This window comes from Cheilinus undulatus, linkage group 14, assembly GCF_018320785.1.
Source record: "Cheilinus undulatus linkage group 14, ASM1832078v1, whole genome shotgun sequence".
In the NCBI taxonomy this organism is placed as follows: Eukaryota; Metazoa; Chordata; class Actinopteri; order Labriformes; family Labridae; genus Cheilinus; species Cheilinus undulatus.
The window spans coordinates 8,944,864-8,962,672 of NC_054878.1; the positions used below are offsets into that span (position 1 = coordinate 8,944,864).

Consider the following 17,809-nt stretch of genomic DNA (forward strand, 5'->3'; position numbering starts at 1 on the left):
GACCCTCCATCTTAAAAACTATCATTTTACAGCACCTATAAACAGTATTCAAGCATTGGATGTTTTACCCTTTTATTTATTTTATAGAATCAAAAATGATCAATATTATGTGGGGTTTTTGAAAAAGAAAAATATTTTTAAAAACCCTCTAATGTCAAAGTGAAAAAAAGATTTCTACAAAGTACAACTTCTGAGATCTCTGTCCAGAAGTGTGCTGTCCTGGGAGCAGCTGAGATGAAATGCTGCTAAGAAGAACCCGAGCCTGAAGGAGACGCACCGCCCAGGTGGGCGAGGGAGGAAACATGTATATATAAATGCATATTTGCCATTTCATTCCATGCCATTAAACTTTTTTGTGATTTATCAAGTTTTTGTCATTTATGGAAATGTTTTTGCATTTCACCTTCATCTGCAACATGTTTAACGTGTTTCCTTTTGATTAAAGCACATTAAAATCCAACTGGATCAACATTCGTGTCTTTTTTTAAGTTGAACAGAGAAACTTAATCAGTGTTTTTCTGACATTTTTAATCAGAGATATCAGCCAGTGAAATGGATTTGTAACTGACCTATTCATGTTTAAATAAGTGTCACATCATTTTTCATAATTTCATATTTAAATCTCATCATTTGCTATCACAAGTATAATAACTTGACTGAAAAAAAAATTTTTTATTTTATTTTCTCATGATTATTTCACGCTGTTTATTATTATTATTTTTGTTTTGTGTTGTTTTTTTTCTTTTAACAATTTTTCAGATTACAAGATGATTTTATGTACCATTAAATGTGGTTGTTTTTATTTTATATAATTTTTTTTATTTTTATAAGATTGTTTTCTTTTGTCAATATTAAACGTTTTGCATTCAGTTTGTTAATAATATCACTTCAGGGCCGTTGCAAATATCTGCATATGAATGCATCATGTTTTATCTTACAATTTAAACTTTAACTTGTGATGTTGACATTTAAAAATCCAATTATTTAATCTTTTCAATCTTACAATTATGACACAGTTTTTCATCAGGGGATTTTACATTTCATATAAACTTTTTTGTCTCAATAATTTTTGTTTGTTTTTGTAAACACTTTTCTTTCTTTCTCTTTTTTGTTTGTGTTTCAGATTTTTTTTTTCCTCAGACAAATATTTTAGCATTTAGTAAAATTGTAGTGTAGTTGACCTTCAGGGCCACTGTACACATCTATCAATTTGTATCTCATAAAACTGTGTGTACCATGATTTTAACTTTTTAAATCATAGTTTTCACATTTTTTTGATTTTTTTCATTTTCCTCTTATGATTGACTTCGTAAAATCTTTTTTAAATCTCTTAAAAACATTTTTAAAATCTTAAAATATGACAGAGCATTTCATCAAATGTTTATGTGTTTCAGTACATGTTTTTGTATTGTGTGAAATGTTTTTGTGCCTCATAAAAGGTTTCGTGTTTCCGTTAATGAATCTACATTTCATAAAAGGTTTTTTTCATCACAAATGTTTTTGCACTAATAGCCTCATTCAGATATTTTTCTGTTTCTTTTCTTGTTTGTTGGTTTACTAGAATTTATTTTTCATGTCATGGAATATTTTTTTGGTTTAGGGAAAGTTTTGTAGTTCACTTGTGAGGCCACTGTACTTATCTACAAATGATTATCTACTGACTCTGAACCTCATTATTTTAACTTTTAAACTAATTGTTTTGACTTTTTATTAGACTGTTTTGTCCCTTAATTTCTTCTTTTAAAACTTTTATTTTCACTTTATGAATTAATGATTTTTTTCACTGTTGTTTTATTTGAAGAAAGAGGCTTCCATACATGCAAAGCACAGTTTTTTTTACAGTTTCACAAAATGTTTCTGCATTTCAGAAAATGCGTTTTTTTGTTTTTATGATTTCTTTTGTATTCAATTAAAATGTATAATTTTTTTTAATTTCTTAAATATTTTATTAGTCAAGGTTTGCAAAGATAAGTTCTTCTCTTTATGATTTTGACTTTCATCATATTAAATGTTTCATTTGGTATTTTTGGGCATCATAAATGTGGCATTCTGAACAATATTTTCCTGTTTGATAAAAAAAAAACTTTTTGAACAATTGCATATAGTTATATATTTTTGTAGTTACTTTGGGGTCAAGTGTACATCTGTCAATCAGTTCCTCATAGCTTTGACTTAATGTAATATAACTTCAACCTTTAAGCTCATTATTGCAACTTTTTTTCTCTAAATTTCCGTTTTTTTAACTAAGAATTTAACTTTATATATATATAATCTTTTATTTTCATTTTTGTTTTCAGATAGTGAAATGTTTTTGCATTTCATTACTTGTTTTTTTTGTTCACCTTTAGGGCTATTATATAAATCTGTAAATTACATTTAACATTTCATACATTTAACTTTGTTCCTTTAAACTTCATCTTTTAAAACCATTATTTTAACTTTTGTCTTTTAATCATAGTTTTTGACTTGCTCATCTAGTTATTTTGACTTTTATCTGAAAATAGGACAAAGTGTTATGTCAAAACGATTTATTTAATGTTGTTGGGTGTCTCTAAATGTTTTGCATTTCAAGATTTTTTTTGCTGTATGATAAAAAAATATTTTTTTATGTTGGAATTTCAATAGATTCCTCTAGTAAAAAGATTTTGAAACCGTTTTGTAGTCGCCCTTTGGGACCACCGTAGTGATGAATCAGTATCTGTTAATTCTTCATTTCATCTTTTGAAGTAAAAACTTTGGATTTTTATTTGATAACTATAACTTTGGATATTATTTAACTTTTTTATTTCTGAATTAAATCATAACACTGTGTTTTTGTATTAGATGTTTCACATTTCAGTAAATGCTCTTGTGTCTGACAAATTTTTTTTTTTTTTCATTTAAACTTTTTGTTTGTTTGTTTGTTTGTTTTTTTCTTTTTAAAAAATATATATCTATTTATCTATTTATTTATATTTTTTACATACTGTAAAATGTTTTTCCCCTTCTGGGCCACTGTACATATCTATAAAGAAGTGACACTGTATCTCATCATTTCAACTTTTTGGCATTTTATCTCATAATTTCTACTTTTTCTTGTCTATCATGATTGTGACTTAGGATTTTTTTTTCTTTTTTTTTTTACTGGCATAACTAGGCTTCTGTAGACACAACACAACTGTTGTGAATTTGTTTTCCGTTGTTTTGTCCGCAGCCTGTGAGAAATGCCTTGTGTCATCTTTCACCGTCATATTCCCGCTGTGTGAGCACGGAGAGGGGGGAGGGAGGGGGATTTAAGGTAACAGCCAGCGGTGAGATTCTACAAGCTCCTCTGCGAACATTCTGCGGCGCACGCTCACGTTTCCAGCCGTCACGTACGCAAAATCCCGCGATGTTGCGAGCCGTCGATGTTGTGAATGAGGGGGGATAGAGTGACGTCAGCGGCCGAATGTCAACAATGTAGCGACTGAGAGAGTAGGCGTTCCAGTCGAGTGTAACAAACAGCGGAGACGGAGCGGCACGCTGCGCGGGATCACCACGCACAATTTACGCACACAAACACGCGCGCGTACACACGGTAGAATCACTCACGGTCATTTTTTTTTTTCTACTTTTAAATCCGTGAGAAATAACCGAGTGGAGAAGAATCAGGAGAAGATGTGTGAGCAGCCAGGAGGCTTTGAGGAAACGACAAAGCGAGTCATCATGTGAGAGAACTTATGTGGGAAACGGACGCACGGGCTGGAATACGAGCAGAATAGAAAGTCAAAGGTGAGCTGTCATGCACGTTTTCTCTCTTATTCCTCTCTTTGTTATTCCTCCCAGCCTCTCCTTTGTGGATCTCAGAGTCTGTTGATGTTCTCAGTTGCAAACTTGCATAAGTGTCGCACCACCGCAGAGCTTGGTGGGCTTCTGCAGCCAGCCAGGCAGGCAGGGATCGGGTCTTTCTGTGTCTGTGTGATTTGTGGATAAAGGAGTGAGTGATAGAAAACACATAATCAACCGCATGTCTGAATCCTGAAAGCTCAGCTGTGAAGGGGTGTAAATGTGTTTTGGGTGTGAACGCGGGTTCAGGAGTGAAACTCAACTCTTGTACCACATCCTGTTATGCTTTGAGTCAACACTCGGTGAGTCCGTGTGCGCTCCGCGTTTCTCGGCTTGTGCACGGAGAGGAGATGCGGTGTGGTGGCGGTGGTGATCCCACGCCGAGGAGAAAGAGCTGTCACCTGCAGCGTCACTGAACACCTTCAACTGCACATGCTTCACAGTCATTTAGAGCTGGACACAAAGCCTGCTACTACTACTGCCCTTTTAAAGCCCTTATTGCTCTTTTCAGATAGAATTTCCCACCCTATCCAGATCCCCATCATCTCATCTCACTCTCATTTATTGTTCAAAATAAATCGTCCACATATTTGCTGTGTAAGGACGAGTCTTGTTCGCTCCGGCAGCCAGTGGAATCACCTCATTGTAGAGCTCGGCGGCACAGAAAAACCTTTTTTACACTAATTTTATTAACCCTTTGTGAACAGAAAAGCAAAGATCAGGGCTCCCTGCACCGTGTATGGGCTTTAAAGAACGCATTTGTTAACAATCATATGGTGAGTGTTATGAAAACAGCTGCGTCTTTACGCACGGAGCGGTCCTGCATTGTCATGTGAAAGGGTGCTGCAGTGTAGTGGCTTAGTCAGTCCCTGTCAGTCTTGTTGTTGTGTAGCAGTCACTGAGAGGTGGAGTGCTGAATTATGCTCCATGTAAAAATAAAGAAAAGGGGGAGTAGGAGGCAAAAATCACCTCGGGAATTTTATATTTGTACAGCCAGAATGCGTAGAAACCTATTGTTTTTGGATGGTTTTAGAGTTACTATTATTGTAGCTGCTTATTATGTTTCTAATTGTTTTGATTAATTTTGATATCATGCCTTTTCAACATCTGCATCTCATGTATTTATGGAGTTAAAACACTCTTCACACCTTAACACTGTGAACACCATAGTCGAGTAACAAATCAGGACATCTCAGTGTACAATATCAAAAATATTTATGCCAATAATAAATGATCAGTAAAAGGCAAAACAACTGAAACTTGATTAATTACAAATTATTCATTACTAATGCTGTCAAACGATTAAAATTTTTAATCAGATTAATCACAGTGTTGCTGTGGATTAATTTTGATTAATCATAATTAAATATCATGTATTTTTAATCTATATTAATCGTGTTTCATTTTGCATGAGCGTTAATGTGGTGTTTTAAGCTGGAAGTGCTTTGGTGAAAAGAAAACTCCTTCCTGTAGAATGTGCATAATATGTTTTTTTTTTTTTTGGTACTCAAATTTCCCATCGAGAGGGCCAACGTGCTGTTTAGCGTCTTCCATACTGAGTTGGTTGGTCACTACCGGATCAACGGCCCATTTGCGTATGCGCGGCGGCATGCTCAATGGTAACCCTACTTGGACAAACTGCCCAAAATGCGGAGCCAGAGACGTTTCAGGGATTTGGAGTCATTCTGCGCTGTAGATGGGTTAATTGCGTTAAAGTTTTTAATCGGATTTATCATGATGATGGATTAATCCGCATTAACGCGTCAATTTTGACAGCCCTTTTTATTACATTTCTGCCCAAAAATGCCCAAATTCGTTTGTACCAGACACAGAAAACTTGCCAGTATAACTGAAAATCAAGATCATTAGCGTCCCAAGAAATATAAGCTAAATCAGCCGCGTGATTTTTAAGTGTATTGCTTTTGTCATTTGTCTTTGGTTTTGATTTTGCAATGTATCCTGAGCCGCACCTAAGACAATTAGCTATCACAACAAGGTTTCCAGAATCTGAATGATTGCACTGTAAAAGCCGTTTTTTGAAAAGCCACGCCTCTCACGTCTTAACCCTCAAATTCCACATTATCCGTGTTGCACCTTTAACCACTGAATGCATGTCTGAAGCGATACACAGTGGAGCTAAGTCCTGAGAAACTTGAGACAAGTGATAAAAAGATCCCTGGAGGACAATGAGTTCATGTGAAACTTGCAAAATCACGCCATAATGACGAGTCCAAAGTGATAGTTGCATGTAAACAACACATGACCTTGCCTTTCTGAGGTTGATTTGCTATATGTTTAGATACTATGCTGTGATTTTATTTGCCTCTAACATGGATGAGAGAAGTTGGAAATTAAAAGGTTAATGTTGTCTGGAAATGTAAAGTGGTGCCACTTAAAATTCAGACGTTTTTCACTTCAAAAGTTAACTTTTCATTGCCCATGGCATCACGTTTCCTCTGTGACTTGTGCTACAGGATTTGGTCCTTATGCCGATAAAGCGATGAGATTTAGAATCATTACTCTGTTGAATGGATGCTTTGTGCATTCTTGTTCCTGTTTGGTAAATCCTCTCTACATGGGGTGATGCATTTTGGCAGCAGGCTTTCCGGAAAATAGCCGTCTTTGAGCGGAGCAGCATGCAGTGGCACTTCTGGCACATGCAGCAGACGGAGCACAGTGCGTGCTGTGGAATTACAACGACTGACTTGTGAAGGAGTGATACTCTCCGGAGTGCACTTAACTTGCAGATATCTGCACGACGGAGTATGTGGAATTTGAGGGTTCTGATTGACTTGAAATTGACATGCAAGTCTAGTTCAGTGTGGGATGTAGATGGCCTCGGGGTTTAACGCACGATTCATGTACACGGAAGGCTGTGGCTGCTTTCCCTTTCTCTCCCCTGCTCTCTCATCCCTGTTTACGACTCTACCCAACATCCTCCTGTATGAATAAAAAGCATAAAACACCCGAAAATATACCTTTAAAACAAAAAGTCTAGTTTAATGTGCTCCTTCAAAGTTGCACAAGGCTTTTTGAGATCTTATTTCATCTTTACAGTAGCGACCTATAATGAGTTGGGCAAAGCTCACCAGTAAAACGGTCCTTATTCATCATGATTTGTTAGTTCAAGTCATCAAAAATCTGTTGTTACAGATCTCGACCCATAGGGGGAGCTAAAAACACCAAAAATGTACCAAAACTGGAACAATTACTAATAATTAGTGCCATATTGACAAATGGAAGTTGGTGTGGCCTGTCACATGGTCGCTCATAACTCAAAATGCCTTTGATCAAACCTGGTTAAACTCTCTGGAGACATCCTGGCTCGTCTTTAAAATATGCACGACATATTCTGTCCAAGTCTGATGAAGAGAGGACAAATTTTGAGTGCATTGGTGTTAAAATGCTTCAGGCTTTGTGATGATGAACGTAATTAAATGTGCAGTCAAATATATGAGTTTGGAAACCTGCTTTTTTGCAGTGCTGAAACCCTCATGTTGCAGCTTGTGGCTGTATTTTCCTTGAAATCTCTCCCAAACCAGATTGTTGGCACATGTTTTGCATTGATCAGTTCGAAATTTAATCCTGTGTAGGTGTTTGAGAATAAAAATGAAGCTTTATATCATTTCTCTCTGCTTGGCTGAAGGGATAAAAACAGGCACATGCCCACGTTGTCCACGCAGGTTGTGAGATCGATGTTTTTCCAGAGTAATAAAGCGGAATGGAGGGGTTTATTTCGGGCTACTATTGTTTGATCGCCACGTGTGTGTTTGACTCGGCTGTGGGAGGGAGCGCAGTGATGCTGCTGCCATTAATGCGGTGATACAGCAAATTGAGGAGCGGTGACATCCAGCCTCTTTGTCTGTTTGTGCTGATGCAACGCGATGATGGCACTGAGGGGATCGCATCATCACCGTCCCCCTCCGTCCTCGATCATTCCCCACAGCTCTGCTGTGAGATCTTAACACATTAATTATCGAGAATCCACGCTGCAGAGAGGAGAGGCTTGATCCGTGGAAAGGAAAACACACTGACATCGCTCTGCTCGCACAAACACGTGCACGGCGGCAGCACTCATGCGTATTTTTACGCACAGAGCCTTTTGTTCTGTACAGTAGAGCCCCGCTGCCTGCTTTTCCCATGCATGGCAATCCTCCGCTTATGGCGAGGAGGGGGGAGGGAGGAGAAGAGTGAGGGGGGAGGAGGGGTGTCCAAAAGTGTAAACCCCACAGTGACTCAGTCAGGCTTAAATGCCACTTCATCCAATCCGCCTGGCTTTGTCTCTGCTGCTGCTCTCACTGTCAGCGTACCGATGGAGCATGTTTACGTCTCTGCGTCACCATTCTTTGTCTCTTTGTCCACCAGGGGAACGAGAGGAAGTCATCACACATGGCACTCATGGTGCTCACAGCTATTATTCTCCACACATGAGGAAAAATGAGTAATTCTGGCGGGTTTTCGTGCGATTTTTTTTGTTTCTGTTGTTGCTGGAATTTTTTAAATACATCTTAGAGACTGTATGGAGTCCATCTGATGCATCTAACGAAAACCAGCTCACCAACCACTTCTACAGACTGTAATATAAAAGCATTAAACCCCCCTTATTAATAAACATGATGTACAGTAATATTAATTCGAAAACACAGCAACTAGGCTTCAATTTAAGGCTCAGAAATGTCTGAAATATTTCCTAAATCAGTTAAATAACAGGTTAATTTATGACCATAATGTACAGTGATATTTGTATTAATACTTTGAATAAGCATTCAAATGAGTCCAATTCATGATACACAGTAATATTTTGAACAAAAACTCCACAAATTAGCTTTAATTTAAGACTGAAATTACATAGTATTACATCTGTTAAAAAAGCACCTAATTAATGACCATAATGTACAGCCATATTTGTGTTAAAATACTCAGCAAATTAGCTTTGAAATAAACCCTGAAAAGGACTTCACTAAGAATTAGAATTAGTCAAATTTATGACAAAGATCAACAGTGATTTCTTTTTTCAAACACTCCAAAAATAGGCTTTAAATTAAGGCTGAAATTGTCTGAAATAAATATTAAAATCATTCAAATAATAGCCTAATTTATGACCAGGATGTACACTGATTTTATGTTTAAAGGTTCAGCTTTAATTAATAGCTTTAAAATGTCTAAATAGCTATAAAAATAAGTGAAATTACTGACTGTAATGTACAGTAGTATTGTATACAAATCCTTCACTAAAAAGCCTTAATTTAAGGCTGAAATTGTCTGAAATAAATATTAAAATCATTCAAATAATAGCCTAATTTATGACCAGGATGTGCACTGATTTTATGTCCAAACCTTCAGCTTTAATTAATGGTTTTTAAATATCTAAATAACTATAAGAAATAAGTGAATGTAATATACAGTAGTATTGTATTCAAATCCTCCACACACAGGCTTTAATTTAAGGCTGAAATTGTCTGAAAAAGCATTAAAATTAGTAAAATATTCTACTAATAATGAAAAATAATTTTTAACTAGGATGTACACTGATATTGTGTTTGGGCATTCAGCAGGTTCAACATATGGCTTCAACATATCTGAGATAAGAATAAAAAATAGAGAAATAAAAGCAGAGTTTGCCACCAAAATGCACAGCAATCACCATTAAACACTCAGCAATTGGGCTTTAAAATAAAGCCTGAAAATGACTGAAATTAGGATTAAATTTGGTTAAAGAAAAGCCTATATTGTAACTACAGTGTGCAAAAATACTTTAACACTGAAAGTGTGTCTCTAAATAAGGCTTGAAAAGACTAGAAGACTATAGAAGGCCTTCAATAAGTGTGAAAATGAGGAAAGATTACCCAAATTTACAACTGTGATGTACTGTGGCATGTATTCAAATGTCAGAGTTGGCTAAAATACGGCTTTAAATACATAAGTATGCAAATCAGTTGAAACAATAGCCTTGAATTCATGACTATCATGTACAGTGACATTCTATTTTAAAAATCCATAAATAGGCATTAAGCTAAGGCCAACAAATGTCTAGAATAAAAGCTAACATCATTTGAAGATAGCCTGATTTATGACCATGAAGTCCAGTGATACAGATCTCTAACACTCTGCAAAGAGGCTTCAGCATAAAGCTTCAATATGTGTGAAATATGTACTTAAATCATTGACTGGTTAGAAGAGCTGGGCAGTTCATCATAATTATGAAATATACAGTCAAAATTATGAGATAAAAAGTCATTATCATTACTGTATAAAAATGATTTATATTTTAGCAAGAAATACAAGTTGTTTATTTCCTACTTTTCTTGCAAGATTTGACTTTTTCCAAAAAAAACATTTTCATTTCAGCTGATGTGCTTTTCTTCAATTGTTTCAATAAATAACCACAAAATGTTCATCTGTGTGTGTTCCTTTCAGGTATTTGTTTTAAATTTCTACAAATTTTTACAGAACAAACAGAGTCAGAGGTTGGTGGTGGATTAATCGTTCATTAATCGTAATCAAGGTCCAGTTAATCGTGATTTTGATTTTTGCTATAATCTCCCAGCCCAACTGGATAGCCTTTATAGCTTTTTATTTAAACATCTGGCAAGTCTGAAATATAAGGCTTTTAAATGTGTAAAATAAGTATTAAACTGACTGAATTAATTATGTACAGCAATATTCAAGCAGTCTACAAATGGCCTCAATTTAAGGTTTTAAATGTCTAGTATTAGAGTATTCAAATTTATGAATGTGGTATTCAAACACTTGACAAAAGGCCTCAAAATAGAACTTTACACTGGTAAAATAAGCACTAAAATCAGTCTAATTTTTGAATAATTTATTATTATGTTCTATAGTCATACTTTATACAATCATCAAACATACAGAAAGAAAAAATGTCTGGAATTATTCAAATCAGTAAAAGAAAATCCTAATTTCCGACCATAACTTACAGTAATTATGTAGTCAAACACTCTAGGAATGGGCTTCAAATTAAGCTTGAACCTGTCCTAAATAAGTGTCATAATCAGTTAGACCAGAACACATTTACCACTGTACACCAATTTTGCCTCATTTTAACCCATTTTCATCATTTTTTCCCTACAATTAAGCCATTTTTACCACTTAAAACCAATTTTTGTTCATTTTAAACCCTTTCCACCACTTTTTCCTGCATGTTTTTGCTACTTCTAAACCAATTCTTGCCACTCTCCAGCCATTGTTGCCTCCATTAACCTGTTTTTAACCCTTTTCATGCCAAATTTTGCCAATTTTAACCACATTTTACCATTTGCCAGTTTAACCAATTTCTGTCCATTTCTACCTATTTTACTTCTTCAGTTAATCAATTCTTGCCAGTTTAAACAAAATTTTAAAGCCATTTCACCAAATTTTCCACCAATTTTTGCCACTTTAAACCCATTTCGGCCACTTTTTAATAATTTTTACCACTTTTTATGCCCGTTTTTGCCACTTTAGCCCATTATTGGTGTTTTCTTGCTTATTTTTTGCAATTTCTAACCCATTTCTGCTACTTTGAAAATCCAATTCTGTCGTCTTTTCCGCCCATTTGAACCGTATTTTACCCTTTTCTTCTGTTTTTAACACAGAAAGCTCTCCCCTTTATCCCCCCTTATGGGCAGCCTTGTCTGCACGTGACTATTCTTGAATGTGCATGGCTGTGTTCAACCATTCTCAGGTCCAGTGGGGGTCCCCGGTCTCTGGCACCTTTATTTTGGGGGTCATGGGCTGAAAAGGTTGAGAACCACTGAGTTAGAGAAAAGCCCTACTTAACACAGACTTATACAGCATGTAGGCTTCAGAATTATCTGAAATAAGAATTGAATTCAGTATAATTTATGATTATGATGGCAGTCTATTAAACCACTTCAAAGATAGACTTAACATAAGGCTAAAAGAATCTTGGAATATGGATTAAAATAAGTAAAAGTATAGCATATGTTATGGCCAGGATGCACAGTAATATTGTATAAAATACTCTGCAAATGGCTTTAAAATAAAACTGGAAAAATGTCTGAAACCAAACAAGAAAAGAATAAATGTATGATCTGTAATAATGTTAAGAAATAGACTGTTTAACACCAGGATACATAGGGGTGTTGTATTTAAGAGCATGTAGGCTACCTGCCCTACTTTAGTTATGACCATAGCAATCTGCTAAACAAATCTGGAACCTGACAAAATCAGTGAAAGAATAGCCGTTTGACCACCTGAAGGTGTAAGGTGATACTATAATGACACTCTTGAGCATCAATTCTTGTTCGATGGCACATTTATTCACAAAATTGTTGATATGGACCTAAAATGTGCGTTCCTATCTTAAAAATCAATGGTTTGTGAGTTCTGTTTATTATATAACAAGTTGACCGTCTCTGGAGTGAAGTTAAGCTTGGGAACATCTCCCAGCCAGAGCGGTCGGCTCTGTTTGGGGGATCTCCACATAATGAGTCCCTCAGGGTCCCAGCCACAGCTGAAATCCCACACGGCAACAGGATCCCTTCATGTGACCCCGCCGGTCCCACCATTCATGCTTTTTTTTTTTTTCCCCCACTCTGAACCGGGCTAAAGAAGCTCCTCCAGCTCTCCTCTGAGCGTGTAAAGCCCTCATGTTTTCTGAAGCTGCTATGAAGCTAATTAAAATGCTGATGATAGAAAAAGCTGCTCATGTTGAGACAGTAGCCAGGCACTTATGGGTTAATGATTCATGAAATTGCAGTTGGAGGAGGAAGTGATAGAGCGATGTCTCTGTGTGATTTCAGACCTTTGAGCTATCATTTCAGTTTCTTCTCAAAGTGTGGTTTTAAAGCAGATCCTCTTTAAATAAATGAACAAAAAGCTGCAAATCTGTGAGATTTTTCTCTTTTCTGCATCATTAAAGGATTGTTTGCATCAGTGAGGATATTTAAGTAACCCCCTAACATCCCCAGCCTCTGCCTGGGCCAGGAAAGAAGAAGAAAACATGTTCCCATAGCTCTCCCACGTCAGCACAAAGGCATGTTAGACTGGGCCGCTGCCAGTGTGAGGCGTAGATGGAGCAGCACTGCTGGGAGAAATCTAAGATCCTGCACTTTACACTCAGAGCTATTGTTCCCCCCCCTTGCTCTGTCATATCATGGCTGCTCATCCCTCTCCTCCTGCCGTTCAGGGCAGCGATGTGCACTGGCATTATCGCGCAGCATGTGAAATCAGATTGCATTATCCTGCCAGCACCCATCAGTCTGCGGTTGCAGAATCAGAGCCTGTCTGTGTGTTTGCTGCTCCTGTGCCAAGAAGCTTTCAAATCCAAAGCACCACAGGCACTTTTCTGATTGTTCTGTTTGGGTTTGTTTTGTTTTCCTCTCCTCGTATTGCCTGTTAGAAATTATCGAGACACGTAAATCATCCTGATAGTTGCGTCAAACACATTTGATGATCTCACAGACGACTGCCTGGGGCGGACAGCTTCACCTTCTGAACTCTGCGCTAATGCTCTTTAGTAACCCGTCCTGTGGTCAGAAGGATACAAAACATATCGAGCTAATGAAATGATGCACATCTGCTCCTAATAGCTGTGGAATTAAAACACTTAGAGGGTGGGAGAGGGAGGGAGGGAGGCGGGAGGTTTAAACAGTTTAGAAGAGTGAGAGAGCAGCGCTCAGTGAATGAAGAGAGAAAACATTTAGCACAGTGTAATGACCTGTTTGTATTGGATTAGTGCAGCACTACTACTACTGCTGGCAGCAATAGTGCAGCACAAGTCTGTTCAAACTTCAGAGAGCTCAGTGGAGACGAGCTGCAGCAACATTTGGTTAGCTTACAGTCAGAGAGCTGCAGAGACGCACAGTGAAAGCAGGAAATACTGCTGTTAGGATGCTGTCAAGGTCCCAGGCTCTGAAATTATAAGTACGACAGCTTGCAAAGATCATGTATCTGAAGCTATAGAGCTAATTTAGAGGGGAGTAATGGTTTACAGAGGGTGCCCTTTATTGACAGTTATACAGCACCTAAAATTATTTAGATAGTTGGTGCAGCTTGTAGAGTGATAAACGGGGCAAAAAGAGGGAAATCAACAACACATGCAAAATAAAAAGCAGCACAGAAATGAACAGACTAATACCTCCTGACCTGAAACGCTAAAATAAATACAACATAATAAATGCAAATGAAAGCATGCATTTTAGAGCATTGGTTCCCAATGCCAGAGCCCAAAGTGGGCCATGAAGCCATTTTCAGTGGGTTTTAAAGAAAAATGTGCAGCAAAAAGGCTATGATGTACTTTTATTCTGAAGGATATGTCTCTGTCTCCATGTTTCCTCACATCTTTTAGTCTGTCTTAACCTCTTAAGCCCTAGAGGGACCAAATTTGGTCCTGCTTGCCTTGATCCAAACAAACTTGCTCTGTGCACTCTATTTTTGCACAAAAAGAGTCATGTTACACAAACCGAACAGAAGACGCTCAGCTACAAGCCCAAATAAACCATTTTTACCTACACCAGGTTTGGGTGATTTGAGGGGGAAAAAAAGAATTCCATAATGCAGTGACTACCTTTAATTGTATATGAGTAAAAACAAAAAGTTATAAGATTTTTCAAATGGCAGAGACAGTGCCAAATTGTGCCCAAATGGCACAAAAGTGGATTTCGCCAAGATATTTTTTACTAAAACCTCTCTTATTTTGTCCTAATAACCCTCTAGTGGCATAGAAGTTGAAACAGGTGATGCCAAAATGTGGTGCTTTGGTACTGAAGATTTTTGATCTTCAACTGCATTATTTATATGGTATATACAGTGCCTAAGAAAGTTTATTAGACCTCCACCCAAAGTAAGGTTTATGCCACAGCTGCCCTCAATTAACAGAATTGGCATTACCAAAATCATTTGTTATGTTTCTGCAATGGTTAATACACCAATATTTAGAAGCTCTTTAACCCAAATGATATTTTCAATGCTAAAATAGAATGATTATTATTATCCATGAATTTTCAAATTTACTGATTTACAAAAAAAAAAGAAAAAATAGTAAAGCACATTATTATTTCTTGATTAATATGTCAAATTAGTTATTGACTTGCATTCCTGAACAGAAAAATGAGTTTTAGTGGTTGAATGTTATGCTTGATTCATTTCTGACTTCTCAGAGAAGCCCAGTGAGCCAGCTCAAACTTGGGTATAAAAAGGTGAATTCAGTTTGAAATTCCTCATTCCTGTTCAAAATGGTAAAATGTGAAGGGCTCACTGAAAATGAAAGAGTCCACATTACAGCACTTCATGATGCTGGATGGTCTCTATAACAAATATGACAGGTGGTCTAATACATTTTTTAAGCACTGTATATGCTAAAATTGCAAAATAAATAAATAAATAAATAAAAATTAGGGAAAAATTATTTTTTCAGTTATAATGTGTATGCCAACTTGATTCTCTCTGATCCAGTAACATATATACACATATTTACACTACTGAACAAATTTCACAAGTGCCCTCTTCATTATTGTACCTTGATCATTCAGATAGACCTTGTAGTTACATAGTTTTACTCATTTAAAGATGGACTGGAAATTTTGAGCAGTACTCTTATCTAAACTGCCACATTTTTGTTAAAGACATTTTGTTGTGCATAAAAAATGAGAAATCGGGGTCTGGATATGTTAGTTAGGAGGTGGTGGTAGGTTCAGTTGAGAAAAACTGCTTTAGAATATCTGTTAATGGTTCATAAAATGTGGCATGATATCATCATATAATTATTAGTTAAATAGACGGTGCAGTAGTTACTTGTGCAAAATACGTCAGCAAAGGACTGCACCGAGCTAAATGGGTCATTGTAATGGAGCCTGAGCAGAGCACCAAAATACACACTTTACTCAGGAACACTTTACTTTTAACCATTTTATAGCAAAATGTATGTACAGTTTTACTAAGCGGAGAACATTCTACTCTAAAGATGCTTTCTGCATTAGTCAAGCAGCATGCTTTGACTTTGCTAGAAACCCCCCTTATGGAAAGATACATTTATGACAATACGTGTTGAATACAAACACTAAATTCATAATCCAATGCATTAATCTGAATATGGGGTGCAACAAGGTTTATGCTATAAAGGAGGAGGCTGGGGTGGAGGAGGTTAAGCTTTTCCAGCAGCAGCAGTGTGGTGCAGCAGCATTAATGCAAGCAGGGATAAGTAAATGGACCACTGTGTTGGGAGAATGAGCTGTGATTGGCTGCACATGTGACTTCCACACCCTGCATGAACTAATCTTAAGCTTCATTTGTAGCCAGTGTTCTCTACTCGTGCGGTTGCAATTATACTTGAAGATATTGCAATTTGCAAATGCAATTATGATACAATACATAAATGATATGATTCTCCTTGCTGGGTTATTGAGGGAAATGCAGAGAATGATGATAGTTTTTTAGTGATTAAACCATAACCCTTACATTTTTTTTACAGTACTGCTTTCAGAATAGCTCAATATTTTAAAAAGGGGCTTCCTTTTCTGAAAAAATAAAGTGCACTAGTGGCACTCCTGTAAACTTAAAGACCTCACTGCAGACATTTTTGTAAACTTTTCAAGTACAACTTAATACTAAAATAAATGCAGCATTCACTGAGGTTATGGAACTGCACAGCCTGACGCTGCAATTACAATTAGGTCAGCTGTGCAGCACTATTCTCTACTTCTGCATATCCATGCATAGCTTTTAAAATGTAAAGCATCAGTAATGCCTCCTAACCTCTCTGCTTTCACATGAAGAGGGTTTTTGAAAACAGTGCAGAGAAGTTAAGGAGTGGGACAAGAAGCCAGCGAGTCTTATAGCTCTCCTGCTCATGCTACTAAAGCGATCCTTTCTTCTTTGTGTGTTTGGTTGTGCTGGCTTCTTCTTCTTCTCCTTCTTTATGTGTTGTTCAATAGCTATTAGCAAAAAAGTTACAAGCATTACTGCCATGTATGATTGCCTTTATTCTCTATTCATCTTGTAATCACGCGCACCAAACCTTGACCCCCGAACCGTGGCAGTTCAGTATGAATACAAAAACATCTCTACTAATGTATTATTTTTTAGATCATCTAATATGACTTAACAATAATTCAAACATTTGTATGAAAAATTGAGAAAAACTTAAGACTAAATGTCCTTAGACTCCCCAAATATGATTTAACACAAACTAGGGCTGTTAAACAATCAGTATGTATAGCAATTCATCTCCATTTTCTTTTTTTTTGCATTTCAAATTCTACTATTTTTGCTATTTTACTGTTTTTTTATCTTGTTTTTTACTGTCTTAAACCAAGGGTAGTTGACTTCCTGTTTGGATAGAGGCCTCCTTCGTTTAAGAAATAAGCAACTTTAGATAAATCAAAGGTCACGATATGAACTTAACCACAGAAAAATTATTTTTTTTTATGGATTAAAAAGTAAATAAGGTAACAGTAGAAAAGGTTAATGTTTGCTAACAAAGGTTCAGATGACTTCTGACTTGTCTGCTCTCATTTTAAGTAAAATGAGACATGAAGGAGCAGTGGTGGACTTATTTTACATCTCTCTGGCTTTGGCGAATTGCCCGTGAATCCTTAAATCTTCATTGACCTTTTAGATGAAATAATCAGGCTTAAACTTAACAGCTTTGTAAGTTAGATGGAGGCCTTTGACTCACTTAAATGTGAAATATTATTTCTGGGCTGCTCTAATGAGGTCTTTAACAGTGTGGATGCTGAATGGCTCATGTGTTTTCTTTACCATTGAGAAAAACTAAGAATATCATTGTTTCTTCTCTTGTCCCTGATTGTCTGTCAGTGTTTGGTCGTTGGTGTGTCAGTTGTGAAACAGTGACTGGTACGTTGGTAAAAATAGCTGTGAAACTTCAGCATATGTTGCGCTCGTTTCTGCAGAGCTCTGAAGCACACATGCTTTGATGCAGCTCTCTCAATTCCCTCAACTTGCGTGTGGTCGTCTTTTTTTTTTTTTTTTTTTCCAGGCATCACAGAACGTGAATGACATGTGTGCAGCACTTCTCTCCCCC

At 36.7% G+C, this 17,809-nt stretch overlaps 1 protein-coding gene across 2 annotated transcripts in view; it reads left to right on the plus strand.

Annotated features, from left to right (window-relative positions):
- The first annotated feature begins 3,495 nt into the window (after positions 1–3,495).
- Positions 3,496–17,809, plus strand: part of bach2b (BTB and CNC homology 1, basic leucine zipper transcription factor 2b) — a 192,751-nt gene continuing 178,437 nt past the window's right edge. For both annotated transcript variants that reach the window (XM_041804601.1, XM_041804602.1), the window contains exon 1: positions 3,496–3,750. The gene's annotated coding sequence lies outside the window, so the exon portion shown is untranslated. The remainder of the gene's footprint in view (positions 3,751–17,809) is intronic.